We start from the raw sequence: 8,181 nt of genomic DNA on the forward strand, positions 1-8,181 counted from the left end.
TTCCAAGGATGGTCGCTTAGATAGATAGCGGAGATGGTGCCTTTCACGATATACTCTTTGATTTGGTCGCTTGTTGACATCACGGGAGAAGGCCCAGGTAGATCGTCGTATATAATGTATAGTAAATTATATGTAACAACATATGTAACATAGCGTAGTTATAGCATAGTTATCTTGAAACTTACTACATATTTATGCATGTTCTGCCTGACAGTGATTATCTTAATATGAATTTGAGGGTCAAAGGCCACATGAAAATGGCAATAATTTACTATTCAGTACAGAAATTGCATTTTTTTCTCCATACCTTGAAAATCACTCAGTGCATAAACTTATGAATGGATCAAAGTCAAGTTAAATTTCTTAAATCTCCAATTCATCCAATTAAACCTAGGTCAACGAAGGTGAACATTCAACATATTTGTGACAAACTTTTCATTTTAATATTTTGCCAATTCTATGAAAATATAATCACATATTGTCCACATGTACTATAGACCTATTAGGAGAACCATACATTACGGCAGAGGCATACCAGTCGCCATAGCAACATTTCTAGTCAACTGTATAGATCTACTTTCTGCCTGTTTCTCTTGTTTCCTTCATGGGATTTTTCCCATCCAATTACAAGGGTCTTTCTTCTCTATCTTCTGTAATCTTTTTCTTATATTTCGTTCTAATGATTCTTTGAACTTCTTTCTTCCCTTCCATCATCTTTTATTGACCGCTAAATTTTGTAAACCTTTTGTTTCATTTTTTGTGGGTTTATTTTTTTTGAATACTTGAGATCAGTTGACACCATGTTGAGACCAATTAAAACCAGTTGAGACCAATTCAAACCAGTTGAAAACAGATAAACCACTTGAGATCAGTTGGAACTAGTTGACACCAGTTGACACCAGTCGAACCCAGTTAAAACCAGTTGAGACCAGTTCAAATCAGTTAAACCCAATTGAGACCAGTTCAAACCAGTTCAAACCAGATGTAACTACTTGACATAAGTTGGAACTAGTTGACACCACTTGAACCCAGTTCAAAGCAGTTGAGACCAGTTCAAACCACTTAAAACCAGTTGAGACCAGTTGAAAACCAGTTCAAACCAGTTGAGACCAGCTGAAACCAGTTCAAACCAGTTGAGACCAGTTGAAACCAGTTAAAACCAGTTGAGACCAATTCAAAACAGTTGAGACCAGTTGAAACCAGTTGAGAGCAGTTCAAACCAGTTGAAACCAGATGAAATCAGTTCAAACCAGTTGAAACCAGTTAAAAAAAGTTGAGACCAGTTCAAACCAGTTGAAATCACATGAAACCAGTTCAAACTAGTTGAGACCAGTTCAAACCAGTTGAAATCAGTTGAACCCAGTTAAAAAACCAGTTGAGACCAGTTCAAACCCGTTGAAACCGGATGAACCCAGTTAAAACCAGTTGAGACCAGTTTAAACCAGTTAAAACAAGTTGAGACCAGTTGAAACCAGATGAAACCAGTTGAGTAGTTGAGACCAGATGAAACCAGTTAAAACCAGTTGAGACCATTTCAAATTAGTTGAAACCAGATGAAACCAGTTAAAAACCAGTTGAAACTAGTACAACCAGTTGAGACCAGTCAAAACCATTTGAAATCAGAAATAAACAGTTAAGACCAGTCGAGAACAGTTGAGGCCAGTTGAAACCAGTTGAGACCAGTTGAAACCAGTTGAGACCAGTTAAAACCAGTTGACACCAGTTGAACCCAATTTGAACCATTTGAGTCCAGATTAAACCAGTTGAAACCAGTTGAGACCATTTCAAATTAGTTGAAACCAGATGAAACCAGTTAAAACCAGTTTGAAACTAGTACAACCAGTTGAGACCAGTTAAAACCATTTGAAACCAGAAAAAAAAAAACAGTTAAGACCAGTCGAGAACAGTTGAGACCAGTTGAAACCAGTTGACACCAGTTGAACCCAATTAAAACCAGTTGAGTCCAGATGAAACCAGATGAAACCAGTTGAGACCAGTTAAAACCAGTTGACACCAGTTGAAACCAGATGAAACCTGTTAAAACCTGTTGAGACCAGGTCCAACTAGTTGAAACCAGATTAAGCCAGTTAAAACCAGTTTAAACTAGTAAAACCAGTTGAGACCAGTTGAGACCAGTTCAAGCAAGTTGAAACCAGATAAAACCAGTTGAACCAATTAAAACCAGACGAGACCAATAGAGAAGTTGAAACCAGTTAAAACTAGTTGAGACCAGTTGGAACGAGTTGAAACCAGTTAAAACTAGTTGAGACCAGTTGAAACCAGATGAAACCAGTTAAAACCAGTTGAGACCAGTTCTCAATGGTACACATTGAGACTTGAACTATTATTAACTGGGAACTTCAACTGGTATTGGGGCAAACAGATTTTCAAATTATTGTTAATCACTTGCCCGAACAAGAATTTCCCTTACCTGAAAAGAAAAAAATCAGAAAATATAAATAAAGTAACAAAAATCACTTGCATGTGAAGGTTTTGACGAAAAAAAAATTGTGAAGTTGATAAACAGTTGTTAAAAAGAGAGAAATATCCTATTTGAGGCCAATTATTAGGGTTTCATTTTGAGGACTAGTACCACGCTTCTTAAGCCTTGCCAAGAGCACTAAAATACGTGTTTGCACTCATTTATGTCGAGCCCACCGGAAGGTGTGGGGAGACTAAGGGATCGCCTGCGGCGTCTGTCCATCCGTCCGTCCGTCGTCTGTCCGTAACGCTACAAAAACTTGAATAGCTCTTTACTGAAGATTTCAATTTCAATAGAAACTTGGAGGGAAGAGTGGTTATACAAAGTTACACATTTTACCAAACATGAAGGGCATCTCAAGGTCAAAGGTCACAGGCAGAGGTCAATGAACTTTAGTTGAACAGGTTAGAGCAACGTCGATCTGGCGCTGCTCAGTGGCTGCCGGGCCCACGATCAATTGGGCAAAATGAATTTCCATTCTTGGACAATAAAATTTGGAGGAGGAGGTGTAGGGCCGAATCTTAAGTTTTTAGGGCGCGTTTCGATTATGGACCATAACTTTTGATCCGTAAATGTATTTGTGACCAAACTTGGATGGTAGATGTACCTTGGGGAGTTGATGGTCACCACAAGGTCAAAAGTCACAGGCAGAGGTCAATGAACTGTTAGGGCCCAATGTTAATTTTTTAGGGCGCGTTTCGATTACCTTTTGAGGTATCCTAATTAAACTTGGCATATATGTGACGTCATTTAGGGGGTCACCTGGACATTTAATACTCAAGTTATCAAAATCAAAGTCTCACATGATTTCTGGCCGATATACCGGCCTTTAGGTATTTGCACGTTTTGCGCGCGGCGGGTTTTCTGGCCTTTCGGGTTCAAAGGGTAAAAACCGCATGTAACCAGCTCAAACCAGTTGAGACAAGTTGAAACCAGTTGAATCGAGATGAAACCAACTAAAACCAGTTGAGACGAGTCAAAACCAGTTGAGACCAGTTAAAATCTGTTGAAACCAATTAAAACCAGTGGAGACAAGTTCAAACTACTTCAAACTAGTTGAGACCAGTTCAAACCAGTTGGAACCCGATGATACCGAGTTAAAACTAGTGGAGACAAGTTCAAACTCCTTCAAACTAGTTGAGACCAGTTCAAACCGGATGAACCGAGTTAAAACAGTTGAGACGAGTTCAAACCAGTTGAGAACAGTTAAAACCAGTGGAGACAAGCTCAAACTATTTCAAACTAGTTGAGACAAGTTCAAACCAGTTGAAACCCGATGAACCGAGTTAAAACAAGTGGAGACAAGTTCAAACTACTTCAAACTAGTTGAGACCAGTTCAAACCCGTTCAAACTATTTGAAACCGGATGAACCGAGTTAAAACAGTTGAGACGAGTTCAAACCAGTTGAGAACAGTTAAAACCAGTGGGAGAACAAGCTCAAACTACTTCAAACTAGTTGAGACCAGTTCAAACCAGTTGAAACCCGATGAACCGAGTTAAAACTAGTGGAGACAAGTTCAAACTACTTCAAAATAGTTGAGACCAGTTCAAACCAGTTCAAACCGGATGAACCGAGTTAAAACAGTTGAGACGAGTTCAAACCAGTTGAGAACAGTTCAAACCAGTTCAAACCAGTTAGAACCCAGTTAAAACTAGTTCACACCAGGCAGTCAGGGCTTTGGAAAGGGCTATCGAAAGTTCTTTAAACAGGGGAAAGTTGATAAACGCAGCTGACGAAAACAAGCGGTACATTTAATCGTACAGGGAGTGAACAGGGCCTTCGAAAGGGCTATGGGTTATTTATATACAGTGTATATTACATTTATCATCTATTATTACTATTACAATTTTTTTCTTTCTTAATTTCAGTTTTATTTGGTTCTTTCTTTGCGCTTTTTCCTATTGCAGACCCTTTATTCCCGATGGATTCCCTCCTCTTGTCAGAGTCTCTTTTATACAGCCCTTTTCCACCTACACATTCACACACTTGTTTTTGTTTGTGTTTATACATTTTTGTGCTTACTATGCCCATTTATGGTTGCTTATCAACATGTACATTTTTCTCTCCCTTGGATTTTGTATCCCCCTTTTCATGATATGTGCTTTAATTATTATTTCAATTTCTTTTATCAATATCATTATCATTATTGTTATCATTATTATCATTATTGTATATATGTTTGATATATTTGATTACTTGCATTTGTTGGTCGACTGTCGCTTTCATTTTGTTGCCTCCTCTTGTTACACCTTATCAGGGCTCGCTGTTTGCTCAGCCCCCTCCCTTCCCTTGCTGTTCCTATTTCACTCTTTTCCTTCTTTATCCCTCTGATGTTCTTTATCTTGTTTGATGTTGCCTCCCTATTCATCCTTTTCCTTCAATGGTTGCCCCCATGGTCCTCAGGATCATCACTGACCCTCCTCTGCCTTTTGTCTGTCCTCCCTCCTGCTCTAATCCCCCTGCCTTTACCTGTTGGGCTCCTTGCCCATAACCTCCTAACCCTCTCTTTTTGTTTTCTTTGTTCTGTGTCCCTAGTCTATCCCTGACTGTTCTTGTTGTGTGAAGTCCTTAGTTCTGATTGCTTTCCCTGCCTGTTTGTTATTTTGCCTCTGACGAAGATTCTGCTAGGATCGAAAGCCCAGGCCCCTTTGGACTCCAGTTAACTCCATAGGCCACTGTTGGATAAGCAGTTTTCAGCAGCTTTTTTTTTTTGCCTACACTTTATTAAATTCATCTAACTTTATGCCGTCGACCTTAAATTATCTTCATAGTTCACTTTCCCTTCACTAATACAACTCCGTTTCCGGTAGCCAGTCTACAAATCAAAATTCATTCAAAATTTCTTCTCATTTTTTTTCTTCGACGGACCACACAAAGTAATGTGTATAACCAATTATACACATTACATACGTTGGTGTTATACACAGGAAACAAAGAATAACAACATGCCACGCTTATAATCACTACTAAAAGAGAAAGGCTTTATGTATGGACAACAAACACAATTCTTTTGCTGAACATGAGTAAAATTACTTCACTTTCGACGATTTCACCAAAATCTATATAACGTTCATTTTCCAAATATATCTTCGAATATAAATCCTTAATCATATCCTCATTAGGCATAAAAAATTACTCCATTTGAGAAATGTGGAATATCTTTGCTGAAGTTGATGAATTTGCCAGAATTTAAAGTTAATTCGTTTGTAAAAATTGACTTGGTGTCGAATACCTTCCTATATCATATATCGTAGGGCCTACATAAGAACCAAATTCTTCCGTAAGAAATCGTCAACTGTTTGTGCAAAGTTGACAACATCTTTCCTTTTGCTCTAAGTGAATGATTCCAATTTTGACAAATTCACTGATATTGCTCTCACAAAGCCCGGAAGCACCAAATTCAAATTCATTAGCACTTACTACTGTGACGACAGAATGAAGTACTCTGGTTATTGTACTACCGTTAACGACATTAATGAAGTATTGTTGAGAAAGTAAGCTTAATATCTGTGAATTGGTCAAAATCTTATTAATTTTGTTCGCGTTGATGAGCCATATAAATGATTTCGTCAACCTTTTTGTTTCCAAGGAAGGATGCTTCATTGTTAAGTTACATTCAAATATCCTTTCACCGTGGAAGGGTGACAAAATCTTTTTTTTTTCAACCATAATCGCTAAATCTGATCTCCGAAAATATGCCTCTAACTTTCTTTTGCAGATTTTGTGATATATAAAGTCATCTGCAAACAAGTATTTTAAGACATATTTCCAGAAAATGGATGATCCCTGCTTCTTTTTCCACCAGTAATAGAATTTGGCAACCTTACAATGAATTTGAAATTAAGTTGTAGGAAATAACGAAACTTTCAATTCCGCAAATTTTCTAAATGGACATTTGATTGTGTATTGCACTGCTACACATAAACTTTAACATACTGAAGGTATCACTATTAATTTTTTTTTTGGGTCGGTACTAATTTGCAGAGAAGTTGAAATGAGACACATAATGCGATTTGTCATGCAAATACTAAAGAACTTTGCTGAAAGTGGATGCCTTGATTGCCAAATTCAGCAAAACGAAATCAGCAAATGGAATGAATTTATTCACCACCCTTGCACAGTAAATCAATTCTTAGACATCCCAATCGACAATAAATAAGAGTTATTGATCTGTTGATCTATTGATCCTAAAGTGCTAAACTATGTCACAATTTGTGAGTTAATTAATTCTATCACGACATATTATGACAACAAGAAATTGTTGTAAGAGTGGACCGGATTCAATGATGAACAGAAGACACAGTTGTTTAAAGATAAAATGAACAACTTTAATCCACTATCACCAACTAGCGTCATGTAGGCCTAATGACTGCTGCTCTGACCGTATAACTCAATAATAGAATACATGGAATATGAATACACTTGTGATAAATGTAGTACGCGCTTATAATACAACATCCCCCTCCTTCTGAAAAGATACAATAACGAATATTTTAAACTGCACTTGTACATATGGAAACATTCGCACTGATCTTCCAAGTATTATAAATGTGAATCTCTGACACAGAAATGTAAGAAAGTTGTTTGAGATCTGAATAGATACAATGAATTATAATCGGGCAGGCAAATGAAATCTATTCTACTTGAAACAGCTGGTGTCATAAATGCAATATCTCAAAAACTCCTTTCATCAGTGCAATGCTAAGTTTTTACATTTGTCATGTATAGTATATATATTGAACAAATCTCGACATATCTCGTATCGAAAGACAAAATGAATAAGTTATTGTCACAAAATGCATGCAGTTTAACACCAGCATATTTACAAATACAAATAATAGATTCAGAACTCTCACTTTCTGTCCAACGTGCAGAGGTGGTAAATCTCTATATCCATGCAAGTCGTGATTGTGTTTCATGTCTCTGAAACAACAAATCAGGCGTAAACGATTGTCTGGTCAGGTGGTGACTTGGAAGTGTTGTCCTGATTGGTCTTCCAAAGAGTAATTCAGCAGGTGATGGTAGGTTGGAGTCGATTGGTGTGGCACGAAAATGTAGTAGTGCTGTCTGGATGTCTTGTCCAGTTCTGGTACACTTGGTCATGATTCCTTTGACAATTTGTACCATACGTTCAGCGAGTCCGTTTGATCTTGGATATCGCGGAGACGATGTAATGTGATCAATTGACCATTTCTCACACATCTCTTGGAATGGTCTTCCAACGAATTGTGGACCATTGTCTGATATCAGAGTTGCTGGTGGTCCGAAGAGACTGAAGATACCACTCAGTATGTTCGCAACTGCTGCCCTGGATGTATCCTTCAACTTACGAACGATGGGATACTTTGAATGGTAGTCGGTCACCAAAAAGTATTCTTCCTTGTTGAAAGTAAACAAATCAGTTTATCCAAGCTTCGAAGTTGGTATGTCGTGAGGTTGCAAGGGTTCTCTTTGTTGCCTGACCTGATTTTCTTGGCAAGCGTAGCAATTCTTTGAGATTTGCTCAATGTCTTTATCGATGTTCGGCCAATACACGGTTTCCCTTGCTAGTCTGCGGGTACGTTCAATACCCTGATGACCCTGATGAAGTTGATTCAGGATGACTTGTCTGAGTTCTGTGGGGATGATGACTTGATTGCCTTTGTACACCATTTGATACTCCAATTTCATCGCGGTATGGCCAAAATGTTCTGACCT

This window comes from Diadema antillarum, unplaced genomic scaffold, assembly GCF_040938485.1.
Source record: "Diadema antillarum isolate AM-2024a unplaced genomic scaffold, OU_Dant_1.0 seq00000610_RagTag, whole genome shotgun sequence".
In the NCBI taxonomy this organism is placed as follows: domain Eukaryota; kingdom Metazoa; phylum Echinodermata; class Echinoidea; order Diadematoida; family Diadematidae; genus Diadema; species Diadema antillarum.